Consider the following 24,041-nt stretch of genomic DNA (forward strand, 5'->3'; position numbering starts at 1 on the left):
AGATTCTATGCTAATACAATAGAGCCTCAAAGTCACCAGAAGTCACCTGGCCTTGGGTTATGTTTCAAATCCAGGCTGACTGACATTCATGAAGCCTTTGGTAACAACCGCCAAGTTTCGTGCGAGGCTGGGTAGAATGCTTCTTTCATGTGGAACTTGTGTGAAACTAGTGGCTTTGGCTAGATTTCACCTGCAGTTTCACATTCAAACAATCCAGGGTTTCCAAGTAAAATTAGGGGTGAAGAGAACCAGAGAGAAAACAAAAAGCAGGGAAAAAATGGCTTGCCTGGGAATGGAATGGTCACCTACCATTCTCCAGATAGGTGTCATTCTGGTGCCGTGGAATTTGCTGCTGGACTCACCTCTAGCAATATATTTGCACTCAGCACTGAAAGAGCAAGCCTTCCTTGTACTAAGCAGGGGCGAGCATTCTAGCTAAACCCTGTCTCCCACAAAGCCCAGACTCAAAATAACAGGAGGATTTAAAATGTTAACTGTACACATAAATGCGATGATTCACATGCTTCTTATATTGTAGATTTGAAGGGGAAAAGTGGCAATGAAATGCCCAGGTTTGGGAAATTACAAAATTGTACTGAACATCTCCAAATTCTGGAGATTCCATTGCATCTGCCCCTAATCCAGGGGGATTTCTGCCATATCTTTCCCCACAGCTCCGCCCCTTTGGAGAGTGTCCTTGTGGCCACTTATGTCCGTCCTTCTTAGCAAGGTGCAGAGGACAGGGGGCAGACTGCGTCAGCACTGAGGAGCCATCGTCCTTGACTGGGACTTAAACGGTCTCCTGACAGGATTAGGCTCATTCTATTCCTAACCTCCAACAGAGTACGCAGGGACGGTTTGCCAGGGAACGTCAAACTCTGTATTTGGCTGAGGACTCTGGAAATACCTTGTGCTTGGGGTGGGCAAGTAAAAAGGAACAAATGTGATACACACTTGTGCTTTCTTTACAATGAAGAGAATATTTACAAGTGGACTGAATGGCTACTAAGTGCTACGTGTTGCCCATTTTATGAAACACATGTTTAAGAAATCCCTTATCCCTGACACAGCAGAAGTTTCACTCATAAAACAGACTTCTGGCTACTGAGGGTTTTTCCCCCCCCAGTTTTCTTTTGATTTTAATTTTCTTTTTCTTTCTGGTTGTTTTTTCTTCCTTTTTTTTGTTACTTGGAATATCATTATGTGGTTAAAATTCATGCTTCCCTTTGACATGTGGTCTTCGATACCAATAAACTTTTCTGGAGAAAAAAAGAATCTCTGAACGCCAAAGATTTCAGCATCCATGTTTAAAAAAAGTACCAGTTGGGCCCCAAGGCACACGGAGACTCCGAGGCAGCAGGGCAGCCAGGGCCAGGCTCTGTGCACCGTCATCTGCTGCTTTCTCTGAGACATCTGCCAGGCAGGGGCCATGAACTGTCATGAAGTCAATGTCGGGGAGAACCTTACCAGAGAACACTTTTCTTTCAATTAGGGGTCCCTCTAGAAGTAAAATCTAAGATATATCAGTGAGGAAAACCAAAGCTCCAATCAATTATTCAAAGGAAATGCTATCAAAGCATTAAACCAACTGGAAAAAAAAAAAGGAGACATTTTACTGAACATAGTAAATAGCCACCATCAAAGTGAATGCCGGGTTTGAAGTTAAAGTCCACAGATCAAAGTACTTTGCAAAATGTCCAGCACAGGCATACAGAGGGCGAGAGGGGAGCCACCAAAACTGACCCCAAATCCCACATTGTCACATCAGAGCAATCTGCCAGCAACTGTACCTGGCAAAAGATACTCAGCTTAGTAAGGAATCCTCAGAACAGCCCCCTAGAATGTGCTAGGAACATACAAAACAACAACCAAAACAAAACTCCCACACGCCTCCAAACAACCGCTGATTCTACACCAGCAATCAGCAAAACAGGAATGAAAGGAGAACGTTCTACAAACAGCCCTCTCACTGCCCTTCGAGAACAATGACTTATCTATATTCTCTTTACTCAGGTGGACGGCTGCATCTTTTTCCTTTTTTTTTTTTTCTTAATGCCCTTGGAAAGTTAAAAATAAAGCAGTCTAAACAACAAAAGTATGATGTCTGAAAGATCCTCTCATTGCTTTGGCGATCAGGCTTAATTAGACCTCTGATCCAGGGCCCAGCCACAGTGAGGTCTGTACTGCAGGTCACTGGTCTGAGAACTTTCAGCAAAGTTTAAAATGACAGCCACAAAAGCGCCCCGATGTTCCTGCTCTATTCTGGAACACAATATTTATCTGGGAATTGTTCACAACTCCCCTTTATTATTTTCACTACAAATAAGTTATTTTAAAGACATTAGTCATGAACATATCAGAAAACAATTAAATCATTCCGGAATAAAAAAATCTTACCTACAGGCAGCTGAGTTCAACAGTTGCTCTATACAGAGGCAGCAGGAGTCAGTGGCCTTTTACATGCAGAGATTGTTTATTTAGCCCTTTTTAAAAGGTCTTGAACTCCAGAGGTTTAAGATTAAGTCCAATCCAAGTGTCTGAAGGAAAAAAAGGCAAGAGAGTGGCAAATAAGAGAGGGAAAGAATCCCAGCTGCTGGGTGGTGCTACTGTTCTGAGAGCATTTGAGCTATTTTCAGCATTAACAGCAGCCGGGGTTGTCTGCAGAGGGATGAAAAATCCCTTGCCCGGATCGCCACCCCCCACTCCAGGGGGGAAAAAACACCAACCAGGAAACCCACAACAACTTGGTTCATTGTGCAAATATTCATTTAAATTTTGAGGAAAACTGCCAGCCCCACTGAAAACAAAACAAACCTAAACTTGACTGGAATCTTAAAGAAACACAGTGCCCTGCCATCCTCCTCAAGTTTTCGAAATGAATTACCCGTCTCATTGAAAATGAGATGTCCTAGTTATGCTTTATTGAGAAGGAAGACTTTTCTGCTGAGATTTCCTAGCTTGCTTAGAACGGAGTGTGAAGAAATACTTGAGAGCTTGCTGGTAGCAGTTATCTGTTGCTAGTCTATTCTTAAGACTGAAGACAAATAATTTCTTTCTAGCATGCACCTAAATTTCCAGTTTCATCAACTATGCTATTTTTGAAAGCTACCGGGATAAGTGTTGACATCTCTTATCTATTGGCAGAGACTGGGGGCCATTCAGTGACATGAGACAGAACAAAAATGACCCCTGCTTCTGCCTCCACAGGCCAGTGAAGACATCATTCCAGTTGGGTCACTGGCAATGACTGACAAACCTGGAGCTTGCATTTTGCTTCTGGAATTAAAAATTAAGAAGTGGTATTCATTTATTCATTCATTCAGCAAATATTTATTTGTCAAACACTTCAGAGCTTATTATAAGCCAAGCACTCTGAGAATACAGTGGTTGGCAGAATGAAGTGTCCTTGCCTTCAGGGGTACACAGCACACAGATGCAGCAAGAATAAAAACAGATTTTTAAAAAATATTTTCCAGACTTTTCCACATGATGAGACTATTCACATTGTAGTAGCTGAAGATTGAGATCTCTTTCTACTGTGGATGAAGGAAGATACCATGCATCATCAGACCAACTTCAGGCTTCCACTGAGTCATTATGCCTTCACAAAACCACCAGGAAGGAAAATTAGTTACTTTCTACCAAAGAAGCAGTTAAGTATTTTTACGAAAGCTTCTACTGCATGTAGATAAAATCCCTGTTTTTTTCCAACTCCCTACTCCCCCTTACAAAAAGAATGCCTAGGTAGTCAGAAAGTACTACTGAGAGGCTTGCCATCCGGAGATGAAGAGTCTTCAACCTGAATCCATTATAAAAAACCACCCTGATACATTTCATAATTAATGTGAAGGATGGTTGCTAGATGCACATATAATTCAATTCTTTCTATGCAGTTAAAGACACTGAAATTGATTATGGAAAATACTGAGGATTATGCCATGTAAAAAAATGGGTTACCTGACTACTATTTCAAGCACTATTTCAAAATAGTGAAATCCTTTGGCTCAATAGATCTTATATTAAAACTATATTTTACCATGCGCAATGGCTCATGCCTGTAATCCCAGCGCTTTGGGAGGCCGAAGCAGGTGGATCACGAGGTCAAGAGTTTGAGACCAGCCTGGTCAACATGGTGAAACCCCGTCTCTACTAAAAATATAAAAATTAACTGGGCATGGTGCCAGGTGCCTGTAGTCTCAACTATTCTGGAGGCTGAGGCGGGAGAATCCTTTGACTCTGGGAGGCGAAGGTTGCAGTGAGCTGAGATCGCGCCATTGCACTCCAGCCTGGGTGACAGGGCAAGACTCCATCTCAAAAAAAAAAAAAAAAAAAAAACAAAAAACCAACAACTATATTTCAAATAAAAAAAATCATACATTAAGTTTGAAATCTCTAATTTGTATTTTGTAATAAGATCAATGTCATGTGAAAATACACACCAGGCTTTAAAAAAATCACTTTAGAACTCCAATGCATTTTTCTGTTCATTTATTTTAAATGGTCACATTTTACTATGTCTTAAATACCCACCAATCTAACATGGGATATTTTTTTCTCTTAGCCTGAATGGGGAATGATAATTCTACCAGTAATAATTGAAAACCTAGCCTCAAACAGACACATTTTTAAAAAATTGTTTTATTTTCTCTTTCCTCCTTAGTTTATACCAGAAAGAAAACTGTATTTAAATACTGGTCTTCCTCAAGAAGCCATGGGTGTTTAGGAAACAAAGAAGCACTCTTTGACTAAGTCACCATTATTTTTAAATCCCAAACTGCCTACATTCTGCATCCATGTACGGGAAGCCCGTTGCCTCACTGGTACCTGTTAGCGTCGTCTTAGGTCAGAAGCCGCATTGCCCCAAGCAGGTTATGGCTCTGCCAGCTGCTTTCATTTAGGATGAATCCTGTCCTGCCAAGGTTCCCCTTGGTCCACAGGGGTCCCAGCTGTCCAAGCAGCCTGTCAGTAACCACCTTTCAACATATTTGACGTCACAGAGGTGTGCAAGTCAGATTTTAGGCATATTTTAAAAGGTTAGACTAGGATAGAAAATTCTGACTTTTCTACTTCTCCAACTACCATGACTTTTATGTTGTATGCCACTGATGTCTTAAGAATTGTACTAATGTTAAGATCGAGACCAGCCTGGCTGACATGATGAAACCCCGTCTCTACTAAAAATATAAAACATTAGCCAGGTGTGGTGGCGTGTGCTTGTAATCCCAGCTACTCGAGAGGCTGAGGCAGGAGAATTGCTGGAACACGGGAGGTGGAGGTCACAGTGAGCCAAGACTGCACCACAGCACTCCAGCCTGGGCGGCAGAACAAGGCTCCATCTAAACAAAAACAAAAACAAAAACAAAAACAAAAACATTTTTCTTTGTTATTTCTCTTTTTTTTTTTTAATTCCACAAAAAAGTATATTTAAAATAATTTGGGCCCTGTGTGGTGGCTCACACCTGTAGTCCCAGCACTTTGGGAGGCTGAGGTGTTAGGATCATTTGAGCCCAGGAGTTAGAAGCCAGTGTGGGTAACATACCAGGACCCCCTCACTCAAAAAAAAAAAAAAAAAAAAAAAAAGCCATATGTGGTGGCATGTGCCTGCAGTCTCAGCCACTCAGGAAGCTGAGGTGAGAGGATCTTGTGTGCCCATGAGTTCAAAGTGGCAGTTGAGCTATGATCACGCCACTCCACCAGCCTGGTCACTAGAGTGAGACCTTGTCTCTAAAAATATATATATCTAAATAAATGAATTTTTAAAACATGGAGTAATTTGAACAGGTTTATATTGGAGTAGATTTCTTATATCTTGGTGAACACTAAAAAGGACGTTGGCATAACCCACCCTCGTATAAAATGGGAATGATAATGAGTTGTCATAGGGCTCGTACAAATAATGCACATAAAATGCTTAACTGAGTAATGTCTGACACGCAGCAAGCAACCAATGGAAGTCGATACCATCATCACTGCTCTCCGTGTAAAGCTTTGCGGTTCAATACGGCGGCTGCAGGTGGCCACTGAGCTCCTAAAATGTGGCTATTCAGAACTGCAATGTCATGTGAGTGTAAAATGCGTGCTAGATTTTCAGGTCTTTATACACACACACACACACAAAAGGTGAATGGTGAGAAATTACTCAATGGGGATGATGTTCATTTTTCAGGTGGTGGATACATACATTAAATCCGACTTTACTACTACGCAGTATATCCATGTAGCAAAATTATCCTTGTGTCCCACAAATTCGTACAAATAAAAACAAATTTTTTCTCTTTTTAAAATATGTAAATGATCATCATTTTTATATTGACTGCATGTTGAAAAAAGAATGCAAGTCATCACATTAATTTTTATGTGTTTGACAATATTTTGGACATACCGTGTTAAATAGGATATTTTGTTAAAATTAATTTCATCTGTTTTTTACTTTTTCAAATCTGACCAGTAGCAAATTTAAACTTACATATGTGACTTGCATTATATTTCTACTGGGCAGTACCACGCAGGCCAATGGTTCTTGAAAGGTAGTGAGCATTGCTGACCTGGGAGCTTTGTAAAAAAGGATTGCTGGGTCTACCCCAGAGTGTCTGATTCAGTACATCTGGCTGGGTCTGAAATTTTGCATCCTTAACAAGTTCCCAGGTGATTCCTGACCACATTTTGAGAACCGCTGGTCTTGGGCCTTGCCACCTAGAAAAGTAGTCCATGGACCAACCTTAACGTCATCACTTAGGATCTTGGTAGAAATGTGAAACCTGAGGCCCCACCCAGAACTACTGAGCCAGCATGTGCATTTTCACGACATCCCCAGGCTGTGTGTAAACATGTTGAAACTTGAGAGAAATTGATGTAAAGTAGCGTCTCTCATCCCTGGGTGAATGAATATAAGGCAAACTTTTAAAAACACCAGGACCTCGGCCCTACCCCTAGAGAGTCAGATTTAATGACTCTGGATGTGACTCAAGCATCTGCATACATGAACAGCTGATTCCAGGGTAAAGCCACACTGAGAGTCCCATCAGACCGGATGTGGAAAGGCCAGGATCTAGAGACTCTTGCTAGTGAGGGAGCAGATGCCTGGGGACTGCTAGGTGCTGGAAAGACAGGTCCTGTGCAGATGGGGAAGAGAGTTGAACCCACACAGCCAGGGCAACGAGTGGGTGCTGCAGCCAGCGGGGTGAGCGGGAAGCCATGCAGAGGGCCTCCATGCCTCTGCAGGTGTGACAGAGTCCCAGCTGCTCCAGGCGTGGCGTTCCACAGAAGGCTGGGTAAAGCAGGGCACATCCTCAGTCTTGGAAAAGCTAGCACCCTAGGGCAAGTTATCTGTGCAGAGACGCAGGCTCTGAGGAATGAGACAAGGACCTTGCTGCAAGAGCCCTGGTGTAAGTCCAAGTGGGGCCGGGAGCCCTGGAAACTGTTCCGTAAACGCTGCTTAGCCACAGGTGTGGTTTCAGAGGCTGGAACAGGAATCATCTTTTGGATAGAGATGAGGAGGGAAACAAAAGGATGAAAATCTTGAAAATCAGATTCATTGTATATTTTTTTCTCTTCCTGCCTGACATAATAAAGACACCCGAGAGGGTTCTGGGATGTGTTGGTCCAATGAAAACAACGTACATCATTAAGGCATAGTTGACACAACTCAAACCATATTCGAGGATATTTACATCCCAAGAGAGGATCTTGTTAACCCAAATAACTCTGCAATTGTTAGAACTGGTGAGAAAGACCCATATTTTGGAGTAGAGAGGCCTTCTGTTATTGTCTACACCTCTGTTCTGGCCTTAAATGAGTGAGCATGCCAGCTTTGAGAGTGTATCTGAACAACCTCAATAGTTTGCCAAATGACTTCTCACTTTTTCAGGCGGCACCCAAGCATTGTGTGTGTTCAGAGAGCTCGGTAAAAATAAAATCCTCACTGTAAGAGAGAATCTGGGCTCACTGCGGTCACATTTAAAACTTCCAATTCTATATGCAGAGACCATCTGTAGCTTTACTTCTCACTTTCTTGGTTGATCCTTTCAGAAAACTTTTTAAAGTGCATAATACTTGAGAGTGGAGAGTCTGGAGGCAGGGTTCCTGGGTTCAAATCCTGACCCTGCCACTTACGTGTGGCTGTGGCCATAGGTCATTTACTTAGCCTCCCCATACCTCGGTTTTCTCCTCTGTAATGAGACCCTTCTTATTGGGTTGTTGTGAGGGTGAAGATTGTTATCTGAAAGGGCCATGGTAAAGTCTGCTGCTTTGTACATTGTACATGAATGTTGGTTCAATAATCAAAATATATTTGAAAAACTGTGCAGATTTCCATATGTGGTTAAATTTAGTAATTTTTTAAAGATACTGTGGTGATTTCCAAGGACTTTCATGGGCATGATTTTTTGAACACATCTATTTAGAGGGTTTCTTTGAATGTTGTTTTACGTTTTTTCCCCCAAGAGAGCACAGAATTCTCAATTGATTCCTCATCGCTTCCTATTATTTGAGGGATCCCGGCAGGAAGGAAGTGAATGTCGTTTTCCCATGAGTATTGTTTTCTAGAGAACATTCTTTACCCCTGCAGTCCTTTGAAAAGTGAGTTGTGCTATAGATGTTTCAGCCTTTCCTGGCCCCTGTCCGTTAGTGGCATTGTCTAATATCCCAGGAGAACAATGTGTCATTCTCTCAGTCAACTATTTTAGTGCTTAGGGAGGGGCAGCAAGACCATCTGAAACACTGGCATGAGTTTCAAAGACATTTTGAAACAGCAGTGAGATTCTGCTATAGAAAGCAGCTCCTGCAGACTGACAGAAGGGGTGGGCACTAAAGTGAAGCTCGTCGTAAGCAAAGCAAAGGCAAGACTAAAGTGAAGTCACACCTTTTATGCTTGCCTACTTCAACCACACTCAACAAAGTGAAGTCTGTGCAAGAAAAAGAAGGATACCTGGTAGCTTCTGCACGTGGTAAGCATCTGTCAGGTCCTCTCCAGGAACCTCACCCATGGCATGCCACGTGCTAGACAATGCAAGCATGTGTTGGGCTGAGAAACGAAAGCCCATAGGTTGAGTAACATTAGACTAGTCACGCAAGCTCCCTGCACTTGAAAGGTAGGCAGAGAAATGGAACCGTACCCGCCTCGCTAACTCGTAAGCCTCTGCTTTTGTTTGGGCTTATCTGGATGACGTTCGGCAATCTGCCATGATTGGCACCTGTTGGCGACACCGTGTAAAACGGGTCAAATCATGTGTCCAGCCACTTCCACTGCCCAGTTTTTGATGTTTAAGTAAATGTTTTTGAGGAGGTGATTTGTCATCATGTGCCATTTCACCATCTGGTGCTGGGGTTTATCAAGTGAGGTGAAAATCTTAACAAAAGGTTAAAGGACTTAGATCATTGAAAGAGATTATATGGAAATGATGTCTTAAAACCTTTGTCAAAGCTCAGTTTGCTAGTTGAAACTTTGGTTTCTTTATTTACTATATTTACTTATTTATTTTTGAGATGGAATCTTGCTCTGCCGCCTAGGCTGGAGTGCAGTGGCGCAATCTCAGCTCACTGCACCTCCACCTCCTGGGTTTAAGTGATTCTCCTGCCTCAGCCTCCCAGGTAGCTGGGACTACAGGTGCGTGCATAGTGATGCCTGGCTGATTTTTGTATTTTTAGTAAAGATGAGGTTTCACCATGTTGGCCAGGCTGGTTTCAAACTCCTGGTCTCAGGTGATCCTCCCACCTCGGCCTCCCAAAGTGCTGGAATTACAGGTGTAAGCCACCGTGCCTGGCCTGAAACTTTGTTTTAAACTGGCTGCTTGAATGCTTAGTGTCTTTAAAAAGTCCCCCTGCTGTTTACATAACCACGACTTAGCTTTTCTTGTTATTTCCATTCCATTTGAAATGGAGCATATGCAACAGTTGCTAGATCTGATATGAAAATCATTAAGATAAGCATTCTTCATGTGGCCCGCTGAAGGCACTGCACGACCCGGTGTCCTGCGGCATTTCCCGCCAGATCTCCACCGCCCTCCTCCCAGCGCTCTGCCTCCAGCCTCGCCAGCCTCTCTTCCGTTCCTGGACTGTGCCACGTACAGGGCTCTGGTTTGCGTGGCTCCCTCTGATGGGAACGCAGCCTCCAGCGTTCAAGCGTCTCTTCCTCAGGAAGGACGTCCCTGTTCCACCAGCGTAGCCGCCCCATGTGCTTTTTTAAACTCTTAAAGAATCACCTTCCTCATTCCTTCTAAATTCAAGCTCAGTTGCTTGAATCTGTTGGAGTGTTGGATCGAAGCCCCCCTCCTCCACTGGCCTATCAGCTCCCGCTTGCCCCTCATAATACTTATATTCCTCACACAGGTATTGCATTTGTGCCTGGCCCTAAGTCGGGGCCACTGTGTAGTTGTTGAATAAGTAAATGATTAAGTAAGTTCTGCCTAAGGCATTAGGCAGCACAGGAGTACATTTTTTGGTTCTATATTTACCAGAACTTGTGAAATAAAAAGTATCTGATCATGTAAAAAGCAAAAAAAAAAAAAAACAAAAAAAACAAAAAAAAAACCAAAAAACGTATTCTAATTAAGCAGCTGTTTCCAAGCAAGACGATTCTCTGAAATATTGCTTTGTAGCTACATATTTGGTTTACAAGCCATCTTAAGATGCAGATGCGACTTGGTTTTTCCCTTCAGGATATGCTATGTTCTGTTATCTTATTTTGTATTTATTCTAAAGTAGATTTAAATAAAACAAGTTACTTGCATTCATAGCTCATATTCCTAGACCTTTTTCACAAGCATGTGATACTCTACTAGGGTGGAGCGAGGTCCCTGATAAACATTTCTTCTGATTAGGGCTACTGAGAGAGTTCTATATTTGTTTATATATTGCTTGGCAGTTACACCACCTGAAACCACACGTGATTATTTGCCGTGCAGTTTCATGAGCAGACAGGCAGGTATAAAGTAACCAACCATGTCATCTGCTCAGGTCATCGCCATTTCAATGGTACAAAACCCTTTCTCGTGGCCATATTATGTATGAGTTACAGACAGACAATGAATTAATAGTCACTGATTGAGACGATTGGAGATTTGCAATCTTATGTTCTGGCAAATAGCCAAGTAATGTCAACAGGAGTGAAAAGGAGCCTTTTGTGTGTCATAGACTACAGAGCAGGAGTCAAAGCCTGGGAGAGGGCTTGGTCTTTGCTGCATTGATTTGGAAGGAGCTCTGTAACCTTTCCTTCTACCACTTGGGCAGAGGAAAGTTTGCTACGGCCCAACAATGTTTTAAAATGACTCTTCATAAATGTGTAAAACACTCTGAAATCACCAAGATACAGCATGAAAAATATCGTTTCTGAGACATTTAAAAAACTGAATGAATCCAACAATCCATGGCACAATTCCATTAATTACTATGACCACAAAAGTTAATTTTGCAGGGATGGCACATAATACACACAATGCTAGAAACTCGCAAAGGTGTGGGGTGAATGAAGAACAGTGAAGGATGGTTGACCAGCGTTCAATAATTAGAAGGAACTATAGATTCCTGGTATCAAGTGCATTAAGACCCACTTCTTCCGGAATAAATGAGGCTGGAAACGCAAACCCTCAGAGACTGGACATAGAAATATTTTCTATGTTGTGTGTCTTCTAACCAGACCCTCTCTACTTCTGTGAGTAGCAACAACTACCAAGTGAGACCTTGGGCAGCTAAAGCACCTGGACTGGCCACCTCTGGCGATTAGCAACCACATTTGCTTACGTCTGTGCCTGCGAATATTCTTGATTTTATGTATATTATGATATAGAGAAGTCTGGAAGGGAATTCTTTACCCAGCAAAGTCAATCTACTAAATAAAAAGGTATGGGAGAGACAAGTTAAGAAATCAGCAACCATGTCTTAGAATAAAAAATGCGAAGTCTTTGTTCAGATCCCTGGGGCTAAGCAGACATAGACTGGTCTCCAGTGGAGGCATGAGAGGGCATATTTTGCCTGCAGTGACAGACATTCCACACTCAGGCAGAGAGGCGGGAAGCTGCCCTCTGAATCAGAGTAGATGCTCACATTTTTAGCTTCTAGCAAAGGCCCTCCTTTTCTTGGCAAGAATTCCTTTGAGGATCATTTTCAGTTTGAGGTTCTGTCTGATCCATTTTATTTTACAATGAAGTCACCATTTCCATATTCATTACTCCATAAAGTAAGTCAGTATGTAAGAGGTGTGGTAGACACTGCCTCCTGCCTCCCGAGGACCCGTTCTGCAGTCCTCCTCACTACAGTCCTGACAGTTCGCCCAGTTAGCAACCCACCTTCCCGGATCCCATGCAGTTTGTTCTGACCGATAAGCCACAGGCAAGGCATCCCGTTGGAAACTTCACGCACACAGTGACGACACTAAATCTCCCGAGAAGAGGGGCTTTTGTCCTTGTCTTTCCAGCCCTGTCCTGTTCCTCGTTTTGTAGGCTGAAATGCAGATGATGTCATTCTGGGGGAGCGCACGCTGAAGAACCTACCCCGGACTGCCTGTCTGTGGAATTTCTTACTTTTGAGGCAAACCCAACCTGCTTACATGGCTGAATTGAGGTAATCTGTTCCATGTCAGCTAGAAACAGAACCAAAACGATCATCTAAAAACAACCTTCGTGACAGTAGACTGGCTGAATGCCAGCAGAAGACTATTGGGCCTGCCGTTAAGGTATTAGTAAAACAGAATTCTTCCAGAAGTTTTGAATGAACTTCTAGGTATCAGCAACTCATGCTTATGACAGTTGTGGCATGAAGCCTCAGGCCCATATTCGTTTCCTAACGGAGCAGGCACTGCCGTGAAAAACGGGCTGATATGCCTGACACCCCGGGAGCTGCATCATTTGAATATTTTTGACTCTAAATATAGTAAAGTAGTTCGCTCTTTTTTGTAAAACTACCATTTACTGATCAGCGATATTAAGAGAAATAACACAGCAATCACCTACAGGAAATACTAAACAGGAACCCACTGTTTATTCTGTTCTCAGTGGACACCGCCAGATCATTGTGCAGAGAACTTTGAACAGGGTCACTCCAACGTAGTTAAGGGAGTTTTTAAAATCTAAACTGAATGATGAAATTTGTCCTTGTGACAGAAAAAGCAATTTTGAAAAGATTATTCAAGGCCATAGTGTATTGACTTTGAGTTAAAAAAAAAAAAACCTTTAAGAATCTTACTTATGATTTCTTAAAATGGCAAATGCTGTCAGTCATAACGGAGGCGAAGACATGTTTGATCAGGCCAGTGATTTTTCAGAATTAAACAATGTTAAAAACACACAGGCAACATGAAAATTGTTCTAAGCATTCCTGTGTCGTGGTTTCTGATTAAGTATCACGAATGGAAGAAATGAATATACATCATAACAGTTCTGTTTTATTACAGACAATCTTGTATAAATATTTTGTCTTTCTGTCCACATTTGCCAAGAACTGTGTTAGAGCGTAATGATTGGGAGCTGGTCTGTGGTCACTTGCCACCGTCAACCCGACTCATTATTGCCAACTTCTGTGACTGCTACAGTCTTCCTGGGCTCAGTTCTCTTACCCACCAAATAAGCACTATAGCTGTTGTTATATTATTAACTCATTTAAGCCTCTTAACCGCCCTTGTTTCGAGGTTTAAATGAGTTAATATATGCAAAGCTCTTCAGCAACACCAGCACACAGTAGGCACTCCCTACGTGATGGTTACTGCTGTTTTCGGCATCATCTTAAGAACATGGGCTGGGAGGATAGAGAGTTCTGAGATAAATTTCTGGTTCCGCCCCATATTAGCTTCCTGTTTTGGGCAGGATCACTGAGCCTCATTTTCCTCATAGCGTTCTTTACCTTAAAGCGTTAAGAAGAGGGTTGGAGAAGATAATGCTGGAAAACCACACCTGGGGCACAGTAATCATTAATACAATTGTTTTTACATTACATAGAAAAAAATTATTTGCAAATCGATCTTCCAAAACATAGATACTTACTTTGCTGATGGGGAAAATGGAATGGACTGGGCACACCCAGATATTGAATTTAATTTCCTTATAATTTATTTCAGATAGCTCACATTCAAAGTTTTATGTTTGGGTTTTTTTTTTCTATTTTAATTTTAAACAGGAATGCATGGGATTGTCAAACAACTGGACTGAGAAGATCTCCATGTCTAAGCGAATCACTTTGCCCTGCGGTTGACGTAACAATCTCTGCTGAGCAACTGCATTATCATCACTTCATTTAGTCAGCAGAGAAGACTGAAGAGGAAAGATAGTGGCGTTGAAAGAAATGACCTGGAAGAAACAGAGAAGAATGGACTCTCTAAGGCCCTGTGAGAACCTAGCATTCCTTTAGCAGGTGGGTGGAGCAGTTATAATCCTATTTATCTTGTTACAAACAAATACACACTAACTGAACATTGAGCGACTATGGTTATAATGAATGGTAATTGAAGATGTATCCTTCTATCACAGCAGTGATAGCATATCATAGCAGGAAAGAACTGAGGCTTTGGAATCAGGCACAGCTGACCTCAAGGTGTGGCTTCTCCATGTCACTTTGGGAGAGTTACTGAATCTCCCTGAGCCTGCATTTCCTTACCTATAAGTAGCAGACAGGCTGGGCGTGATGGCTCATGCCTGTTATCCCAGCATTTTGGGAGGCTGAGGCAAGCTGATCTTTAGAGGTCAGGGGTTCGAGACCAGCCTGGCCAACATGGTGAAACCTTGTCTCTACTAAAAATACAAAAATTATCTGGGTGTGGAGGTGCACGTTTGTAATCCCAGCTACTCGGGAGGCTGAGGCAGGAGAATTGCTTGAACCTGAGAGGTGGAGGTTGCAGGGAACTGAGATCACGCCACTGCACTCCGGTCCGGATGATGAAGCAAGACTCTGTCTAAAAATAAATAAATAAATAAAGCAGACAACCCTATCGACCTCTCTGGGAGGTTTCTGAGAGGATTAAATGAGACTTTACATGAATATTGGTCACTCCATCAAGTGGCTGCAGAGGAGAGGTTAAGTATGTTGTTACTCTTTACCTCTTTTTCCTGCTATACTGTAGGCTCCTTGAATACTGGAGTCCTTTAAAAACATACATACAGGCCAGGCAGGGTGGCTCACATCCGTAATCTCAGCACTTTGGGAGGCCAAGGTGGGTGGATCATCCAAGGTCAGGAGTTCGAGACCAGCCTGACCAACATGGAGAAACTGCGTCTCTACCAAAAATACAAAAAACTAGCTGGGCATGGTGGCACATGCCTGCAATCTCAGCTACTCAGGAGGCTGAGGCAGGAGAATTGCTTGAACCTGGGAGGCGGAGTTTGTGGTGAGCCAAGATCACACCATTGCACTCCGGCCTGGGTAACAAGAGCAAAACTCCGTCTCAAAAAAAAAAAAAAAAAAAAAAAAGAAAGAAAGAAAAACAAAACCCCAAAAAACATGAATACAACCAGTTCCTACACAGTGTCTGGTTGCTGGAATGTACTGAGTGAATATACACCAAATAAAGCAAGATAGGGATACCTTGAATGGCAAAGTGAAACAGCAGCAATACTGACTGGAAGGCTTGACTTGTTTAAGTGAAAAGCGTTAGGAGAGACTGGCATTGACGAACTGAATTGATGCACTGGGGAACAGATTAAGCAAAAAGTGCATAAAAGACAACGTCTTCTACACACACGTATTTAGAAGAGAAAGATAAGCGATAAGGGACAAAGAAACCATTATACTACCTGAGGGGCTTATAAATCGCACCCTTAAATGGGGCTAGTTCTATATGGCCTCTCTATTTTTTTAGTTTGCAGAAAGACTGTGATGACTTTAGACCTGTGATTTCTGTGAGCTCTGTCTGATTTCTTGTCTGATTCACAGGTGCTTTTATATAAAATTCAGGTCTTCTCATTTCTCTCTGAGCCTGCCCCTTCCCATTCAGTCTCCACCCTATCCTAAGTGCCTCCACTTTGGGTACTCGGGTTTTATGGCTAAATCCAGCAGTGTAGACTGTGGGCAGGCAGGTTTCCCATAGTGTTCCTACCCCACATTTCTCTACAGCATTTCTTAAACAGGGTCCAGTCTGGAGACTTTCAGGACCAATATTATAGTTCTTTTCAATAGCATGGCCCTTACTTGAATCATAGCTGGAAAGAACATTACAAACCCTATGTAATCATCCCCTTCATGTGCTGAAAACTGGAGAGCAGAAGATGATTTCACAGGTAGAGCCCTGACTAGGAGCAGGGTCTAAGAAACATTGTTGGGGTGAATGGGCAAATGATACCCAGCGGCATGGGCAGGGCAGCATGTTCCAGATCTGAGGCGGGAGAGGGGTTTCCCTGGCTCCTGCAGGCCTGTCCGTGAGTGCCACAGCTGCTCCAGCACTACAGCTACTCTGTTCTGTCCGGGTGCAGCCTTTCAAACCCCTGATGAACTGAATTAGCTGTTAATGCCATTTGCAATAGAAGACTCATTTAAGTATCAGGTGATAGGGTCAATGGAGCAACAAAAAGAGTTTTTCATAGAGAAAGAAAAGAGATACCAACAGAGAAAATGAGATTTGCAATAATTTTAGTAAGAATGGACTCAGCGGGGGAAATTAATAGGCTATATCCTAAAAAGAAAAGCACATAAAAGTTGGTGCTTCCAAGTTGAAAACTAGGCACATTTCAGATGAGTCATATCCAGACACTCAAGTAAAGCCGTGTGATCTCAGAATCAATCAACTATCAAAGGAGAATAACAGCATTTAAGATCATTAGAAAAATGACTGAAGAAATGGGATAATTCTCAGAAATTACCAATACAAGGCTTGCTCGTGAAGCTTTTAAGGAAGAGAAACTTGAGGATGAATTCATTTTATGGCATTATATTAGGGTACACTTATTAGGTCAATTTTATAATTTTACCTTGTAGTGAATTTTCCATGCAACAACAGATAAAAACTAACTTCAGGTCACCTTTAGATTTGCATATATCACGTTGGGTAAGAGAAGAAGGAATTGGAAAGGTCTTCACAAACGGTGCCCATCACTGGGGCCAAACCTGGGTTATAAATTGCGGAGGCTCCACCATTCTGTAACTTGAACCCTGTTTTCATGTTACAGATTAAGATCTATCCGCTTGGCCTATTTTAAAACCAGTTGCACACACTTGAACACACCTTTGAGACTCCAGATTGGACTTCTGTACCACCTTCTATTTTGGGTAACCACAAGGGTGCTGGAAATTTCAAGTAGTAACAAACGCCGCGACCTACAACCTTAAGACCATGAGCTGGAGAATACATGATTCCTGGGTGGCAGAATGCACCTGGGCTCTGGGCTGCAATTCTTCTCTGGGGCGTTTGACCTATAGATCAGGACCAGGCCAGGTCATCTTTGTTCGGGATGTTTATACTCTTTCTTGTGGTGTCTTCAACGTAACATTGCTCTTTTTTTAACACTCAAAAGTCAGTGTAAGATCCATTGTTAAAGCTTATTTTTGTATTGCTTTGAGATTAATATTTCCATTTTCTGTAAGAAATGAGACTGCTTTCCTTCTACTCTTAAGCAGTCTTTTAGAGGACTCCTAATATTCATTCAACCCCACTCACCTTACCCAGATTCAAATTAGCTACAAAGATACTCAGGATTTCTATGCAATAATTGTTCAAAATAAAGTCATAATAATTTTATTATTTAGCAAACTGTAATTTATCAAATAAATCATATTTATAAGTATATATGTATTTATAAATCATATTTATAAGTATAATTATATATTAATTGCTTATTAAATATTATAGAATATATTTATATACAATCAATAAACTAAATATAATTTCTAATTTTTAAATATAACAAATTATTAAATATAATTTCATCAAAAACGTCATAATTTCATTCTATATACTCCTCTACTTTTATTTTTAAAAGGAGACATTGATATCCTCAGAGTATACTAATATTTTTACAGCAGAATCATTCAAGAGAGACATTGTAACATTTTAATTATCTTGATTTTTAATGCAATATTTCATTTACACTCCTTTAAGTATTAGAAGTTTTTGAATATGTGCAAGGTGAGACATTGTCAGGTAATTCTGCAGCTATTCTTGCTTTCCGGCCATTTTCTCACTGTTGTAGTGCATTTGGAAATGAGTTTGACTGTTAAGTTTCTTCCTACCTATATAAATACTTATAAACTCTTGTGCTGTTTCCAAATCAAGGGGAGCAGTTTCTCCTGGGCTACCTTTGCCATGATCTGTTTCCCTGAGAAATAATATATCTGCTGTAGTTAAAAGGTTTATGAATGGTCCTGGCTAAATTCTAGGCTATTGAAACATGTCTCTAATTTCACAGATTTTGAGGAGGCAAGAGAGTTGGAGTTTTATTTCTTAATTACACTTATCTCCACTCACGGCTTCAGTGGTTATGTTAACTTTGTCCTGAGAGCAACCAGCATTGGGGTAAGATGGAAAACCCAAAAATAATGATGTTATTATTCACTCAGTCTATTAACCCATACTGATTACTGTCCACACTGAAAGAGACACATTACGGCGAAACATTCCCAGTTCTCACTCACATGATAACCACCCTGGCTCTACAAGCACAATACACGTATCTTTGCCGCTTATCTGTTGGATGTGTATTAATAGCTTCCTCCAGTGAATAAGGACTCTAAACTTCAGGGATCATTACAAGGTACCGGAGAAGCGGGGAACTCTAACATTGGAATTGTTTTCACATTGAAAGAGCCCAGAAACCTATCAACACATGTTTCACTCAATTTATTTGTGCAGTCCATAGAAATAGAGGGTCTATTCACATAAAAGAAACTACTATTTTAATTCTAAGAATGTTAACTACATTATTCATAAACTAGTCCATTGGTCTGATAGAAAGCCTCTCTCATTTCACAGACAAATACTCTAAAATATGTTTATTACAAAACAACTGGCTTTATTAATTTAGGGGACAATGCAAGATTCCCTGATCACATTTTCTGAAACGATCCAATTTTGTCACTCAGCATTGACTCCGTACCATGGAAACTGCATTTCTGTTCCACATTGCATCAGTGAAGAAAAGGCTGATTTGGGGACCTAGCTATGAATGTTTCATACTGTCTCTTCTCTGAAAAATGTGAACATTAAGTAAAAAAAGCATGAGTATGGGGGAAAATAATAAAATATATGAATGTGCTTTTAAGAACATAGCAATGTAATAAGGCTTCTTAAAATGCCATTTTTCATACACAATTTAAAAAGTTTCTCTAAGTACTAATTTGGGAAAGTATGCTAATTTTCAATACTTAAAACCTACATCTGTTCAAATTAGAATGAGCACATTTTTGCTACATGCCACATTTTATTACCAGGCAATAGTAAGTATACATTTATCACCTGCCTAAGGACAGAATATGGCCAATACATTGATGAATACATTAAATGTTTCAGAAAAAGCTTTTCTGAATTGTACATGGTCTTGTTTGTACAGACTCATGTTTGTGAATTGGGCAAGTTAGATTCAGATACAAGGTATAAATAGACCTTGGGCACACAAGGTCCAGGAGGGCAATGACTTCTATGCCTGCCTCACAGTAAAACCCTAACTCATGGTGGTGAAGAGAGAATGATGGCATAATGGACGTACAAAGCCAGCCAAGGCAAGGCTGTACAATGTGTATCAAACACTGAATGTTCTGAGGATGACCTCTTGACTTGTTTTTTCTTATTTTTCTTGGTTTAAGTACCTCGGGTGGATTCTTTCACCTAGCATGTTAGGACTAATGTGCAAAATGGAATTTATTACAGCAGCGAGTGCTGATACTTGATAGCTGTCACACTAGATACTCTCTTAAAAATGTGTGGAAAATAAGATTGCTTTTCCCCCACAAGTACACGCTGTCAGAGTAACCATTTTCTTCTTTAGATCAGAGTGCTAATTGTCAACAAAGGGAAATTGTTCAACGTGTACAGGGCCACAAGTCTCCTGATTCTTTTTGAACTCCATGTGAACTGTATTTGGTTCCAAAGTAGAGCTAATCATTCTTAATCCAGGGGTAAAACCGTCACCAGCAATAAACAGACAGGCGCACTGGCACTGAAGATCGAGTTGGTGACGATCAGTTTTCTAATGGGACAGTTTCTAAATAATGTCCCAATTTAAAATTGATGTAAATTTTAACATTAGAAGGAAATTGATAAATTACTTATATTCAGAGTGTTAAAAATTTTTTTTTCTATTGCTTAGTCTTATGGCATCCTAATTAGATGTCTAAACATGATTGGTGCTACCTAAATTTTCTTTGGCCCCATTCCAGATACATCTCCTTATTTTGAAATTTTTGTAACGTTAAGTAGATTTAGGAAATATGGGATGGGCATGGTGGCTCACGCCTGTCATCCCATCTGAGACGGGAAGATCATCACCTGAGGTCAGGAGTTCGAAACCAACCCAGCCAACATGGCGAAACCCTGTCTGTACTAAAAATATAAAATTTAGCCGGGTGTCGTGGTGGGTTCCTATAATCTCAGCTACTCAGGAGGCTGAGGCAGGAGAATTGCTTGAACCCAGGAGGTGGAGGCTGCAGTGAGCCGAGACTGCACCACTGTACTCTGACCTAGGAAACAGAGGGTGACTCCATCACACACACACAAAAAGAAAATATGAACAAGCAAAAAAGAAAAGAAAAGAAAAGAAAAACTACAGAAAACAATCACTGTTGACATCCTAGATTGTTTTTTTTCTTTCTCCCTTTTTACTGTTGTGCTATTTCTGGTCTTGAGGATAAGGAAGTTTGGTGTTCACTTATAAATAACGGTTTCCATAGAGTCCCTGAGCAAAAAATACAGAGAGAATGATAAAATGAGAAACGTAACATTTTCTTTTGGCTAATCTGTCGTTCCCACAAATGGGCAGTCTAGAGAACGGTTCAAAGCACAGGGTTTGGAATGCGGCTGACTCAAGCTGGAATCCTGCTTTCCCCACGTGTGACCCTGTGCAAGTTGCTTAAGTTCTCTGCGCCTGTTTCCTCTTCTGTAAAATGAGAATAATACCCTCATCAGAGCGTTTTTGTGAACAGTCAATAAGAGGTATTTAAGGAATTTGGCACAATGCCTGACACAGTGTGCAATGAATGAATGGCGGCCATTATTATTATTTATAAGAATACTTACTGTTATTTTACATTCGTAACTAACCTTGCAGATCACAAAGCTCCAATAGCCTGTGACATGAGGACTCACTTTAGATCAGCCCAAGAAAAACATCGTTAATCAGGTAAATCCAAATTCTGTTGCCAAAAGATCATATGACGCATTCTTAAGTACTTTAGGATTGTGGGACAGTAGTTGCTATAAGACTAGGCAATGGCAGGATGGCTATTCTTTGGAAATAGGGGCTTTAGAAAATACTGATCTCCCTCATTCTATCCTAATATCATTTTTGCAGTGAATACGCCACATACTTTATCTCCAGATGATTAGTTTGCCTTAGTGCAATGTAATCAATTGGAATCAGCAGATACAGAGTGTGTTTGTTATACTCTAATGAAGTTTCTTTGAGTTTTAAGTTGGACTGCAACAGTTTAAGAACATCATGATCATGGAAAGTAAAATGGGTTGTACATTAAGAAGATTTTCATTTAATTATTTTATTATGGGAATTTATTTTTAATTGTGTGGTTTTTTTTTTTTTTTTGGCCCGGTTGAGCTTTGCTTTGTCAAGAGCTCTGGGAGACCTTGACAAAACAACGATTGGGCCAAAAATTTCTCTTCCATCTCTGGAGATTTTTTTTTTTATTGATGATGAAGTTATTATTTATTGAAAGCCAGTTATGTACCAGGCCTGTGATATATCCTTTGCATAAATTACTTCATATAAGAGAGCGATTGGTCCTATGATCTAAGCACAGCATCCTCCTTTTACGGAGACCAAGCCTGTGGTTGAAAGACAGAAAGTCACAGGGCAGCAGTCACCCCTCCTCAAAGGCTAAATCCATGACCAGAGCTTAGTCCCCACAGGCTCCTGCCCGGCCACCCCTCCTGTCCTGCAAAATTGGAGGGATGTTGGTGCAGAACCCGGGGAACCCCGCCTTTGATGAGGCACATAAAAAGGGAAAGTCCATCATGGGATATTGAGATGTTAAAAAGCACTTGTGATACTTTCTTTTAAAAAAAAAGTTGTTATTTACTTTTACTGAGATGTTAAAAAGAACTTGTGATACTTTCTTTTTTAAAAGAAAAAAAATGTTATTTACTGACTTTTAAAACTAAGTGACCAAACATTGGTGACATAAAATTGTTTCTTAAGCATAATAAATGGCGCTTCAAATTACTTTGGGAATTGTAAAAATAACCAGGTGAAGAAATGACATTAGGCTGGGGTGAGAGGGCAGCAGAGAGTGGAGAGACAGATGGAGGAGGAGGAGGAGGAGGAGGAAATCCAGGCCACGGGTGGGGCGCAGCCACACTATGAGTGTCTGAGCCACGGTGCTTGGTGCTACCCAGGGAGACAGGTCCTATGTTCATAAATATTATACTACAGGGAAAGTCTGAAAGTGATCATTAAATTTACATTTTTAAGGCAGGGGAGTCGCAGTCACAGCTATAAATACAAACATCCAAATAAGGTGTCTTCGAGCATTGCCCTGGGACAAGAACTGCAGACACAAGGCCCAGCTTCAACTCTCTATATACCCTGCTGATCTCAGGGAATTCAGACAGTGTTTCCTGGGTCCAGCGCTCCTTCCCCCGCCCCTCTGAGGAAGCTCAGTCTTAGAAAGGAAATCCTCACCTTCCTGCTTGAAATATCTCGGTGCCTTCCCATCCAGCTTAGGGTGACACAATGGCCCCACCATCTGGCTCTGGTCTGCTTGCCTGATTTTACTCACTGTCTCTCCATATCGAGCATCCTGCATTCCAGCCATACCAATGGCTTCCAGGGCTCAGAACGCATCGCTCCAGGCCTGGGTGCTGGAGCCATGCTGTTCCCTGGTCGCTGGTAGGGCTGGGCAGCTTCCAAGGTGAATACACACATATTCCTAGGTCCTACCTCAAGCACTTCTTCAGAGATACCTTAGAGGCTCCTCCGCAAGCCACAGGTACCCCCGGATTTCCCTCGCTCTGGGCATGGCAGGCACCTCTAGCAACGCAGCACTGCACTGAAGTAGAATTGCCTATTTTTAAGACGGTTTGGCGAGTCCCTGAGTTAGGTGCATTCCACACATTTAGAAGACCGATGGACACAGAGCAGGACGTGACTGAATACATCCCTCGCTCATTTCTCCCCGCCCTATCACCTTAGTTCATGCCCACGTTGTTCTCTTGTCTAATTCATAGACACTATCATTTTGTAATCTTTTCTTGTGCTCTTTGACACCCACAAATATGATCATTACTTTTCCTCTGTAAAAAAACTTCAATGGGCCGGGTGCGGTGGTTCACTTCTGTAATCCCAGCACTTTGGGAGCCTGAGGTGGGCGGATCACCTGAGGTTGGGAGTTCGAAACCAGCCTGACCAACATGGAGAAACCCTCATCTCTACCAAAAATATAAAAATAGCTGGGCATGGTGGTGGGTGCCTGTAATCCCAGCTTCTCAGGAGGCTGAGGCAGGAGAATTGCTTGAACCCAGGAAGTGGAGGTTGTGGTGAGGTGAGATTGCGCCGTTGCACTCTAGCCTGGGTAACAAGAGCAAAACTCCTCATAAAAAAAGAGAAAGAAAAAAACTCCAGTGGTTCTCTCTCTGTCTCTTTCTTTTTTCCCCTTAAAGAATTAACCCAAGCTACTTAACGTGATGCTGACCCTGATTCTGATGACAAAAATAGGCATGGCGACCATTCATTCTGCCTCAGATGTGCCAGGCACTACACTGGTTATTTTGCAATAGTCTCATTTAATCCTAATGATAATACTCAGATGTAAGCACTATCATCTCTTCCCCCTAAGTAGGGAAATAGGGGTCTGGGAAAAGCCCAGGAGCCTGTTCCTCAAGACCGAGTTAGCAGTTATAGAGCTGGGAATGAATTCCAAGTTGATGTGACCGCAAAGCTCTTCTGTTCCCCCTCCAGCACCCCATG

General features: G+C 41.6%; 1 protein-coding gene across 8 annotated transcripts in view; it reads right to left on the reverse strand.

The window, feature by feature from the left end:
* The window catches only part of SORBS2 (sorbin and SH3 domain containing 2), a 234,529-nt gene that overhangs the window by 196,416 nt on the left and 14,072 nt on the right, over positions 1–24,041 (reverse strand). For all 8 annotated transcript variants that reach the window (XM_074396724.1, XM_074396726.1, XM_074396728.1 and 5 more), the window contains exon 2: positions 2,398–2,537. The gene's annotated coding sequence lies outside the window, so the exon portion shown is untranslated. The remainder of the gene's footprint in view (positions 1–2,397; positions 2,538–24,041) is intronic.

This window comes from Saimiri boliviensis, chromosome 3 (assembly GCF_048565385.1).
Source record: "Saimiri boliviensis isolate mSaiBol1 chromosome 3, mSaiBol1.pri, whole genome shotgun sequence".
NCBI lineage: Eukaryota > Metazoa > Chordata > Mammalia > Primates > Cebidae > Saimiri > Saimiri boliviensis.